We start from the raw sequence: 13,054 nt of genomic DNA, 5'->3' as shown, positions 1-13,054 counted from the left end.
TGGAAAGAATAGAATTCAAGGCCCATACCTAAACATAGTAAAAGCCATGCAACAAACCAGTTGCTAACATTAAACTAAATGGAAAAACTTGACAATCCACTAAAAATCAGGGACTGAACAAGGCTGCCAACTCTCTCCCTACTTATTCAATATAGTTCTTGAAGTTCTAGCCAGAGCAATCAGACAAGAAAAGGAGGTCAAGGGGATACAGATCGGAAAAGAAGAAGTCAAAATATCACTATTTTCAGATGATATGATAGTATATTTAAGTGATCCCAAAAGTTCCACCAGAGAACTACTAAAGCTGATAAACAACTTCAGCAAAGTGGCTGGGTATAAAATTAACTCAAATAAATCAGTAGCCTTCCTCTACACAAAAGAGAAACAGGCCGAGAAAGAAATTAGGGAAATGACACCCTTCATAATAGATCCAAATAATATAAAGTACCTCGGTGCGACTTTAACCAAGCAAGGGAAAAGATCTGTACAATAAGAACTTCAAGACTCTGAAGAAAAAATTGAAGAAGATCTCCAGAAGATGGAAAGATCTCCCATGCTCATGGATTAAGCTTGGATTAATATAGTAAAATGGCCATTCTACCAAAGCGATCTACAGATTCAATGCAATCCCCCATCAAAATACCAATCCAATTCTTCAAAAGTTAGACAGAACAATTTTGCAAATTCATCTGGAATAACAAAAAAACCCAGGATAGCTAAAACTATCCTCAACAATAAAAAAAAGGACTTCAGGGGGAATCACTATCCCAGAACTCAAAGCGTATTACAGAGCAATAGTGATAAAAACTGCATGGTATTGGTACAGAGACAGACAGATAGACCAATGGAAAAAATTGAAGACCAGAAATGAACCCACACACATGGGCGCTTGATTTTTTGACAAAGGCCAAATCCATCAATGGAAAAAAAATAGCATTTTCAGCAAATGGTGCTGGTTCAACTGGAGGTCAACATGTAGAAGAATGCAGATCGATCCATGCTTATCACCCTGTACAAACTTAAGTCCAAGTGGATCAAGGACCTCCCACATCAAACCAGACACACTCAAACTAATAGAAGAAAAAACTAGGGAAGCATCTGGAACACATGGGCACTGGAAAAAATTTCCTGAACAAAACACCAATGGCTTATGCTCTAAGATCAAGAATCGACAAATGGGATCTCATAAAACTGCAAAGCTTCTGTAAGGCAAAGGACACTGTGGTTAGGACAAAACGGCAACCAACAGATTGGGAAAAAGATCTTTACCAATCCTACAACGAATAGAGGCCTTATATCAAAATATACAAAGAACTCAAGAAGTTAGACAGGGAGACAAATAACCCTATTAAAAAATGGGGTTCAGAGCTAAACAAAGAATTCACAGCTGAGGAATGCCGAGGGCTGAGAAACACCTAAAGAAATGTTCAACATCTTTAGTCATAAAGGAAATGCAAATCAAAACAACCCTGAGATTTCACCTCATACCAGTGAGAATGGCTAAGATCAAAAACTCAGGTAACAGCAAATGCTGGCGAGGATGTGGAGAAAGGGGAACACTCCTCCATTGTTGGTGGGGTTGCAGACTGGTACAACCATTCTGGAAATCAGTCTGGAGGTTCCTCAGAAAATTGGACATTGAACTGCCTGAGGATCTAACTATACCTCTCCTGGGCATATACCCAAAAGATGCCCCAACATATAAAAAAGACACGTGCTCCACTATGTTCATCACAGCCTTATTTATAATAGCCAGAAGCTGGAAAGAACCCAGATCCCCTTCAATAGAGGAATGGATACAGAAAATGTGGTATATCTACACAATGGAATATTACTCAGCTATCAAAAACAATGACTTTATGAAATTTGTAGGCAAATGGTTGGAAGTGGAAAATATCATCCTGAGTGAGCTAACCCAATCACAGAAAAACATACATGGTATGTACTCATTGATAAGTAGCTATTAGCCCAAATGCTTGAATTACCCTAGATGCCTAGAACAAATGAAACTCAAGACGGATGATCAAAATGTGAATGCATATCGCTCCTGAGAGACACAGCCAGAATACAGCAAATACAGAGGTGAATGCCAGCAGGAAACCACTGAACTGAGAACAGGACCCCCGTTGAAGGAATCAGAGAAAGAACTGGAAGAGCTTGAGGGAGCTCGAGACCCCATATGTACAGCAATGCCAACCAAACAGAGCTTCAAGGACTAAGCCACTACCCCAAAACTATGCATGGACTGACCCTGGACTCCCCTGACCTCATAAATTCAACAATGAATATCCTAGTAAGAGCACCAGTGGAAGGGAAGCCCTGGGTCCCTGCTAAGACTGAACCCCAGTGAACTAGACTGTTGGGAGAGGGAAGCAAGAGGGAGGTTGGGAGGAACACCCATAAGGAAGGGGAGGGAGGATGTTTGCCGGAAGCAGGGAAAGGGAATAACACTTTCAAATGTATATAAAAAGAAATACTCAAGTTAATAATAATAAAAATATATAAAAAAATTAACCTGAGAGAAAAATAAAGAAATCAGGAAATTGAAAAAAAATAAAATAAAATAAAGAAGCATCCTTATCTGCTGAATGGTTTTCCGTTTTCCTTAAGAAGCATGTTTGTACAAGCTAAGCATACTTTTTCCTTTGTGCTGAATAGTACTTTATACAGTATAGCTTTGTGCCATGCGATGTTTGATTGCCCAGTTCTTAAGAACTACTAACCTTGCTGGGGTGAGGTAGTGTTCACCTATAATTCCAGCAGTCAGAAGGCGGAGGAAGGACTGAGTTTGAGGCTGACCTGGTCTATAGAGCTAGGACCCATATTGAAGAGTGGGTACTGTTAACTTTTTCTGACTTTGTGTTGACCCCCGCATCAGCAACTATTTCCTTAAATCCAGGACAGAATTTCTTAAGTATGACATCTTTCCTTTACACAGAATTTTTGTGGTATATATATATATATATGACTTGGGGAGAATTATTTTTTAAAATAATACAAAATAGCTTTTTTAATTTGTTTAAAGTAGAACTGCCTGTTACATTTTGTGCTCTTAATCAATTAAAGAAGCCAGTGGCATTTTTAGTTTAAAAAATGGGTTATAGACCAAAACAAAAAAATAATCTGAGGCTGAGAAGCAGCTGAAGAAATAATGTTCAACGTCCCTAGTCATCAGGGAAGTGCAAACCAAAACAACCCTGAGATTCCACCTCACACCAGTCAGAAGGACAAAGATCAAAAGCTCAAGTGACTGCAGATGCTGGCAAGGATGTGGAGAAAGAGGAACACTCCTCCATCGTTGGTGGGACTGCAAACTGGTACAACCATTCTGGAAATCAGTCTGGCAGTTCCTCAAAAATTGGACATAGTACTACCTGGGGACCCAGCTATACCACCCTTGGGCATATACCCAAAAGATGCTCTTATATATAATAAGGACACATGCTGCACTCTGTTCATAGCAGTCTTTTTTAAAATAGTCAGAAGCTGGAAAGAACCCAGATACCCTTCAACAGAGGAATGGATACAGAAAATGTGGTACATTTAACAATGGAGTACTACTCAGCTCCTTAGTTCCTTTTCTTCTTATTCTCTAAGAAATTACTAAAAATGCTACTTAAGATATAAGCGGTTCATTAATACTCACATTTAGAAGGGAACATAGTTTGTGGCAAAGAAATGGAGATTACTTGCACTTATATTAATTGATCGCATCCTGTCTCTAGCCAAGAAGAAGAGATCAATTAATGTCATTGCTCAGTAACTTCTTAATATTCTTAGACCCCAGCCCAGGAAATAATTGCTTCTCTCTTTAATGTGTGTGCATAGGTGTGTGTGTGTGTATGTGTGTGTGTGTGTGTGTGTGTGTGTCTATTCTTACTTCTATAGAGCTCATGTGAGTAATCCACCAAGCTATGCCAAACACTAATCTAATCTATTACCACATAGGAATACCCAAAACTTGTCTTCTAGGTGATTCTAGTTCTTTAAAAGTTGACAATAATGACTCACACCACTGGTTATTTCAACACTGATAGATATTTATCTTCAGAATTTAAATTATATTGTTCTATGGTTTCTTGTTTAGAAATTTTGTGAGAGCACTGATGACACTTATTTTTCAACCTTTTATGCATTGACTTTTTTTCTTAGGTCTTATTACATAGTTAAAGTTTTGACCATGCTATCTGGTAATATACGTTCTACATATTCTTTGTGTTTATTTGTCTCTTTATATTACTTTGAAATTTTTCATGTATAATTTTATTGAATAAATTATTGCCCACGGGTTCTTAGATTGAGATTCTGTAATATGTTCCAGTGTCCTAAGAATTTTGGGCCATGCTACATAATTTTCACCTATATGATTGCCTAAGTATTATTTTCTCAGGTATCTCAATGTGTGAGATAAGTCCTGTTTCACTTTATTATGCATGGGTCTCTTCATGTGTATTCTTTGGTTGGTGGTTTAGTACCAGGGGTATGGTTGCTTGGTATTGTTGTTCTTCCTGTGGGGTTGCAAATCCCTTCAGCCCCTTCACTTCTTTCTCTAACTCTTCTATTTGGGACCCTGTGCATAGTCCAGTGGTTGGCTGCAAGCATCCATCTCTGTATTTGTCAGGTTCTGGCAAAGCCCCTCAGCTATATCAGGCTCCTGTCAGCAGGCACTTCTTAGCATCCTCTGTAGTGTCTGGGTTTGGTGTTTGTATATGGGATGGATCCCCAGTTGGGGCTGTCTCTGGATAGCCTTCCCTTCAGTCTCTGCTCTACATTTTGTCTCCAAATTTGCTCTCTTGAATAATTTGTTCCCCCTTCTAAGAGGGACTGAAACATCCACCCTTTGGTCTTCCTTCTTGTACATTCCATGTAGTCTGTGAATTGTATCTTGGGTATTTTGAGCTTTTGGGGTAATATTCACTTAACAGTGAGTGCATACCATGTGTGTTCTTTGGGACTAGGTTACCTCATTCATATTTTCTAGTTCCATCCATTTGCCTAAGAATTTCTTGAAGTCATTGTTTTTAATAGCTGAGTAGTATTCCAATGTGTAAATGGACCACATTTTCTGATTCCATTCTTCTATTGAAGGACATCTGGGTTCTTTCCAGCTTCTGGCTATTATAAATAAGGCTGCTATAAACATAGTGGAGCGTGCGTCCTTATTATATGTAAGAGCATCTTTTGGGTATATGCCCAATGGTGGTATAGCTGGGTCCCCAGGTAGTATTATGTCCAAATTTCTGAGGAACTGTCAGACTGATTTCCAGAGTGGTTGTACCAGTTTGCAATCCCACCAGCGATGGAGGAGTATTCCTCTTTCTCCACATCCTTGCCAGCATCTGCAGTCACCTGAGCTTTTGATCTTTGTCCTTCTGACTGGTGTGAGGTGGAATCTCAGGGTTGTTTTGATTTGCATTTCTCTTAGGACTAAAGATGTTGAACATTTCTTTAGGTGTTTCTCAGCCATTCGATATTCCTCAGCTGAGAATTCCTTGTTTAACCCTGTACCCCATTTTTTAATATGGTTATTTGATGCTCTGGAGTCTAACTTCTTGTGTTCTTTGGATATTTTGGATATTAGTCCTCTACTGAATATAGGATTGGTAGAGATCTTTCCAAAGCTGTTGGTTGCCATTTGGTCCTAATGACAGTGTCCTTTGCCTTACAGAAGCTTTGAGGTTTTATGAGGTCCCATCTGTCGATTCTTGATCTTAGAGCATAAGCTATTGGTGTTTTGTACAAGGAATTTTCTCCAGTTGCTATGTGTTTGAGGCTCTTCCCCACTTTTTCTTCTGTTAGTTTGAGTGTATCTGGTTTGATGTAGAGGTCCTTGATCCACTTGGATGTAAGCTTTATACAGGGTGATAAGAATGGATTGATTTGCATTCTTCTATATTCTGACTTCCAGTTGAACCAGCACAATTTGTTGAAAATGCTATCTTTTTCCCACTGGTTGGTTTTAGCTCCTTTGTCAAAGATCAAGTGACCATAGATGTGTTTGCTCATTTCTGGGTCTTCAATTCTATTCCATTCATCTACCTGACTGTTTCTTTACCAATATCGTACAGTTTTGTTTTGTTTTGTTTTGTTTTCCATCTTTATTAACTTGAGTATTTCTTATTTACATTTCCATTGTTATTCCCTTTCCTGGTTTCTGAGCCAACATCCCCCTAACCCATCCCCCTCTCATTCTATATGGGTGTTCCCCTTCCCATCCTCCCCCCATTACCGCTCTCCCCCCAACAATCATGTTCACTGGGGGTTCAGTCTTGGCAGGACCAAGGGCTTCCCCTTCCACTGGTGCTCTTACTAGGCTATTCATCACTCTTTTATACAGCTTGAATTCAGGAATTGTAATTTTCCCAGAAGCTCTTTTATTGTTGAGAAGAATTTTTTGTTATTTCAAATAAATTTGCAATTTGCTCTTTCTAACTCTATGAAGAATTGAGTTGGAATTTGATGGGAATGCATTGAATTTGTAGATTGTTTTTGGCCAGATGGCCATTTTAGTCTACTAATCCTGCCAATCCATGAGCATGGGAGATCTTTCCATCTTCCTTCTTTGATTTACTTCTTCAGAGACTTGAACTTCTTGTCCTACAAATGCTCAACATTCTTAGTCATCAGGGAAATGCAAATCAAAACAACCCTGAGATTCTACCTCACACCAGTCAGAATGGCTAAGATCAAAAACTCAGGTGACAGTAGATTGTGGCATGGATGTGTAGAAATGGGAACACTCCCCCATTGTTGGTGGGATTGCAAGCTGGTACAACCACTCTGGAAATCAGTCTGGCAGTTCCTCAGGAAAATTGAACCTGACGACCCAGCTATACCACTCCTGGGCATATACCCCAAAAAACACTCCAAAGTATAACAAAGACAAATGTTCCACTATGTTCATAGCATCCTTATTTATAATAGCCAAAGCTGGAAAGAACCCAGATGTTCCTCAATAAATGAATTGATACAGAAAATGTGGTACATTTACAAAATGGAGTATTAGTCAGCTTTTAAAAACAATGACTACATGAAATTCTAAGCAAATGGATAGAACTAGAAAATATCATCATGAGTGATGTAACCCAATCACAAAAAACACATGTTATACACTCACTGATAAGTGGATATTAGCCCAAAATCTTGCAATAACCAGGAAACAATTCTCAGATCATATGATGATCAAGAAGGAATACAAAAAAGTGATTGCTTCGGTCCTTAGAGGGAAGAACAAAATACTCATGGGAGGAAATACAGGGACAAAGAGAGGAGCAGGTACTGAAGAAAGGGTCCTCCAGAGACTGCTCTACCTGGAGATCCCTCCCATACGGGTCCCCCAAAGCCAGTCATTGTTGCTGATGCCAAGAATTGCTTGCTGACAGGAGCCAAATATGGATATCTCTTGAGATGTCTTCCCAGAAACTTACTGATACAGATGAGGATGCTTGCAACTAACTATTGGACTAAGCACGGGGACCCCATGGAGGAGTCAGAGAAAGAACTGAAGGTGCTGAAGGAGTTTGCAACCCCACAGGAAGAACACAGTATCAACCAATCAGACCCCACCAGAGCTCTTAGGTACTAACCCACCAATCAATGAGTACACATGGAGGGACCCATGACTCCAGCAGCATATGTGGCAAAGGATGGGATTTCCTAGCATATGTAGGAGGAAAATCCCTTGGTCCTGTGAAGGCTCGTTTCCCCAATGTAAGGGAATGCCAGGATGTTGATGTGGAAGTTGGTGGGTGGGAGTGGGAGCATCCTCATAGAAGCAGGGGAGGGGGAGGGGTATGGGAGAGGGGGAAAAGGGGATAACATTTGAAATGTAAATACATAAAATATCCAAGAAAAATAAAATTAATAAAAAACAAATGAAGTGTCGGTTCTTTCTACTGGACACTCCATTAGACTCAGGCGTTAAGAGGCAGAGATCTGAACATCTTTCCAGGTTTCAGTGAAACAGATTATTCCGAATAACCTTTCTAACCCCGAAGTTCAGCAGATGAAGCAAACCGTGATTTATATCCAAGAATTTTTGTTTTGTTTAGAGTTTTTTTTTCAACAAAGCCATTCTCTGACTGTACTGTCAACAACTGCTTGTATTGCATTAATCAGACCTTAATTAACAAGGAAGAAAGGTGATAATTTACATTTATTTCAAATTGACACATTGTACTTTATTTAGCAAATGGGACCTGTCAGGCACTGCCAGTGACGCTCAGATTGAAGACAGACTGTCGAAAATATGTCCTCCACCTGCCTGTGCCTTTGTGGGAGGGAGCTTTCACTGTGTTTACACAGGGATCATTAGACATACCTCATGCTAAGCTTTCATGAATCTTTGAATAAGAAATGTTCAAAGGTCATCAGGTATGAAATATTTTATAATGACACACTGCCATAAGGCATGAGAAACTGTGATTTATCCTCCAAAGTAAACTCCCAAGAGGAGAGAAAACTGTACCAGCCTCAGAACAATTTCCTATCCACTGCAAAGAGGAGAGAAACTTGAAGCTATGAGCACAGAAGCTGGGGTACCCAGGGCCATGGTACAATTTAAGCAGGAATTGATGCCTGCTATAAGAGATGATCTCTTATATTTGTTATTCAGTACCAACTACTGAGACACAATAATTGGCTATGAGAATTAGGACAGGAAATAGTTTAGGAATTTTACCTAAGCAATTTAATTATTGTATGATATAAAACTGATAATAATGGATAATTAATCTGCTCTGTATTTATCTTTTATTGAACATACAGTTGAAGGCTAGTTTTTATCTTAAACTTAAGAGAGCCAAGAAACAAGACAAGTCAGGTAACACAGTGCTAGTGAGGTAGGGAAAAGACAATCAAGTCTTTAAGACCAGTATGAGAAACACTGTGAGATGTTTCAAAGCAAAAGAAGAAACACCTCAAAACCAATGAAGAATATGAGACACAAAGTTAAATTAAAACTGGATGTTTTCACTCGATCCTCTGAAGCACATTGCTTTGGAATTTATTATTATACATATTCAGGCCAAAGATTAAGCATAGAAATGAGGAAATCCAAAATGCATCCTCACAGGTTCTTTAATGGCCTTGGACCACTCAATAGAACAGAGTACACATATGACAGCATGCACATACTGAACATGAGAGCTCTGGTGTGATGACTAAACATGCTGAAGTTTGCATATTTCAAAATGTGTAGCAAGTCTCCCTTCTACTATAAAGCCGCCTTTCATCCCAGGACATCTGTACTCTTGAAATATTTGAAGTATTGAATATTTGAATTATACTACTTCTGTTCCTCCACCGACTTTCAACTTCTGATTCACTTTTATTCTTCCATGGCTTAGCAGAATATCTGGTGTGAGGAAACCTCTTTCAATAATTGTTCATCAAATAAGGCTAAATTTTATTTCAACATCAGGATGACGCTTCTTGGTAAAATCATAAAAGTATGGTAAGTAAAACACTATGTTTAAAATGGTCAAGATTTTGAAAATAAAAATGTGTATAAACCTATACTGATATTGTGGAAAGTATGCTAACTTATAATAAAGACAATGGAATATAAACGAATGAATGATACTGACAAGCCAACTCACTCTACCTTGAAACAAAGTTGCTTCATTTTACTATATCATTGATTAATCTGTATCGAGTGTGATATTGAACTAACAGGAAACTCTTCGAGTTACATGTTAAGGGTAAATTCAATTAGTCACAGAATGGCACTGAACAAATTGTCTCAAATGCAAAGTCTCTTGTAGTCTTGGCAGTAGAAATTTTGAGTTCTAACTTCTTAGACATGCTGATCAAAGAATATTACAAATAAATTATAGTTGAAATCCCCACCTAGTTTGTTAATCAGTTGGAATAAGGATCCAAAGTCCATCTTTACAATATTCAATATGACTAGAATCTCTTTACTGTGAAAAAGTTATTGTGTTATTGTTCACTCTTAATAAGGCAGTAGAAGCCAGGTTCTGGTCCACTTGCATTATATATACTTTGTGTTTATGGTAATAACTTCCTGACATGAGAGTCAAGGTCAAATTCTGCAGAAAACTTTAGATTCTCCTTTCTAATGATTGTTTATATTTCAAGGAGAAATTTTTTGCCTGAAAATGTTTTATGTTTACTTTTCTTATTTTTAATAGTGTTACATAATTTTAATAATTTCCCCTTCTCTTTCTTCCCTCTACACTCTCACATATGCTCTCTCTCTCTCTCTCTCTCTCTCTCTCAAACTCATGGCTTTCTTTTTTAATAACTACCATTATACGTATGAATATAATATGCATTTCTAAAAATACAGTGCTGAATCTAAAGAATGTTACTTGTAGGGGCATTATCATGATTGACCATTTGCCACTGGAAAAACAATTTGTGTACTCTTCCTTTAGAAGGAACTGCTCATAGCTTTACTCAGTTGTTTATAATTGTTTCTGTAGGGTTGAGGCTTCATATATTTCACTCCATCTAGGTTGGAATGTATGTTTTCGGGTATCATCCTTAAAATAAAACCTCCTAAAAAGATTTTAAAATGCACTTATAAACCATGTAAAAGAATAACAGTTATAGCAATATCTATTCATTTAGTTCTATGCCCTAATTTTCTATTCTTTGGGGTTTTTTATTTAATATCATTTCAAAAAATGTATCGTTTCACTCTGGAATTTCTATTGTAGTCTTTAATACTCCCTTGGATATATAAGATAGAAGTACTATCTCCGATACTTTACAGAAAAAGGGTTTTTATGTATTTTATCAACTTCAAATATCCCCCTGTTTTTCAAGCCTTACTGTAATAAGAGTGCTTTACTTATGAGATGGTTAATACTGTAGTAAAGAGTTTCTGAGACAAAAACTTGACATAGACCGAATCCAAGAGATTTAATACTGGGCTCTTTCCTGGTATAAATTCACCTTTCTCCAAGGGGTTTTGTATATCTTGTCTGAACAGCACATTTGAAAGGCTCATGGGTCTATGGTCACACTACACTGACTTCTTCCTCATGTTCTCTTACCAGGGTTTTGAAGAGGGTCAAGTGAGGAGAATAAATCTACATGACACAGAGACAAGGCTTCAGAGTCAAGTGTTGCCATGGTTAATTCAGTGTAGGTACCTCTGAGATGGCTCAACAGGTTGTGTTCATCCCTACGAGTCCTGGAATAGCAACTGTCAGTCTTTTCTAGATAAAGGTACCTTTCAAGTGCTCAGACCAGTTCAAGACATATTTCCAGCAAGATTTGTCTTATCCTATTTTAAAAAAATAAGTTGCAATGGAGATAAATAGGCACAAGAAAAAAAAAACAGCCATGGAAACACATCTTCAGATACTGCTTGTATTGGAAACAGGCTCTAAACTATGACACTGTCCTCAAGTAAATGAAATGAGTAAAGGTCAGCTGGATAGACAGCTCATCCAGCAAAGGTACATGACACACTAGCCTGATGACCTGAGATCCACCCACCGAATTCATATAAATGTATAACAGGAGAATCTATCTCACACAGCTTTCCTCTGACAGCTTACTAAAGACATGACATATGAGCTGTACACACGAGTGCACACACACACACACACACACACACACACACACAGACATGCACACACACCAGCTTAGGCACAGGCACATGCACACGCACACACACGCACACACACACACACACACACACTTATTAAAGTCTTTATGAAAGAGCAGAGCAAACGATGATAAACAGCTAAAAAGGATAAAGTGAACTTGAAAATATGAAACAATGAGAAATACTATTTTAGAGAGACTAATGAGCTCAACAATCCACGATATCTATATAAGAATAGATAAGTGACTCCAAATGAATCAAAACCACTGAAAAGGTGAAAACTAGACATGGTATAAAAAGGACTCAGACAAAAATACACATGCACATAAATTTATTTGGGACTTTGTACTGGTTGGTTTTGTGTGTCAACTTGACACAAATTGGAGTTATCACAGAGAAAGGAGCCTCCGTTGAGGAAATGCCTCCATGAGATCCAGCTGTAAGATATTTTCCCAATTAGTTGTCAAGGGGAGAGAACCCAGTTCATTGTAGGAGGTGCTGTCCCTGGGCTTGGTAGTCTTGGGTTTGATAAGAGGGCAAGGTGAGCAAGCCAGAGGAAGCAAGCCAGTAAGTAACATCCTCATGGCCTCTGCATCAGCTCCTGCTTCCTGCTCTGTGTGAGTTCCAGCCCTGACTTCCTTTGGTGATGAACAGCAATGTGGAAGTGTAAGCAGAATAAACCCTTTCCATCCATACTTGCTTCTTGGTCATGATGTTTTGTGCAGGAATAGAAACCCTGATTAAGACAGACTTCAAGGGGAGAATTCAACAGGGATATGCCCAGCCATATTTGCAAAAAGTAAAGTAACGTTCTGCCTTTTCATATCACTAGGCAACCTTCACAGTCTTACACAATCATTGTTTCAGGGACCATTAACCACAGAACAAATCTCAATGGCTACTCACATTCCTTTCTACCACTGGATGAGACAAACCCACAAATCAAAATGATTGGGATGCGTGTAAAGTCATGCTTTGGAGCTTTATCAAAGACTTAAATATAAAGATTGGAAAAATCTAAAAAATTGATATTTAAGTATCCATGGAGATTAAAATGTGTAAACTAGCCAAAGGGAAGTTGATGGCATAATACCAAAGTTGATAGGAGTTAATGGAAGTATTTTTCCTGTCATGATTTATCATAGACTATAAAATGTGGCAAAGCAGACAAGCAGACAATAAGAGACTCTTCAAAGACAGTACATTTTACATGTTACTATAATTTGCAAATCTCTGCAAATATAACTTAACAAAAAATATACCAGAGTGGTCTACAATATTATAAAAATCTGTATAGTCTTTTATTGGAGAGTGAACACTTTTTTAATTAACTAAAACTGATGAAAGTAAGATAAAAAATAGAAAGTTTGAATGGTCCCATAAGTAATTAATTTGAATACATACTTAAACGCATTATTTTAAAACCTCCTAGATCCAAAGGGGTGAATTTTATAAACAGAATAGCATTTT

This window comes from Rattus rattus, chromosome 1 (assembly GCF_011064425.1).
Source record: "Rattus rattus isolate New Zealand chromosome 1, Rrattus_CSIRO_v1, whole genome shotgun sequence".
NCBI lineage: Eukaryota > Metazoa > Chordata > Mammalia > Rodentia > Muridae > Rattus > Rattus rattus.
Note: the sequence above shows the minus strand (reverse complement) of the source record.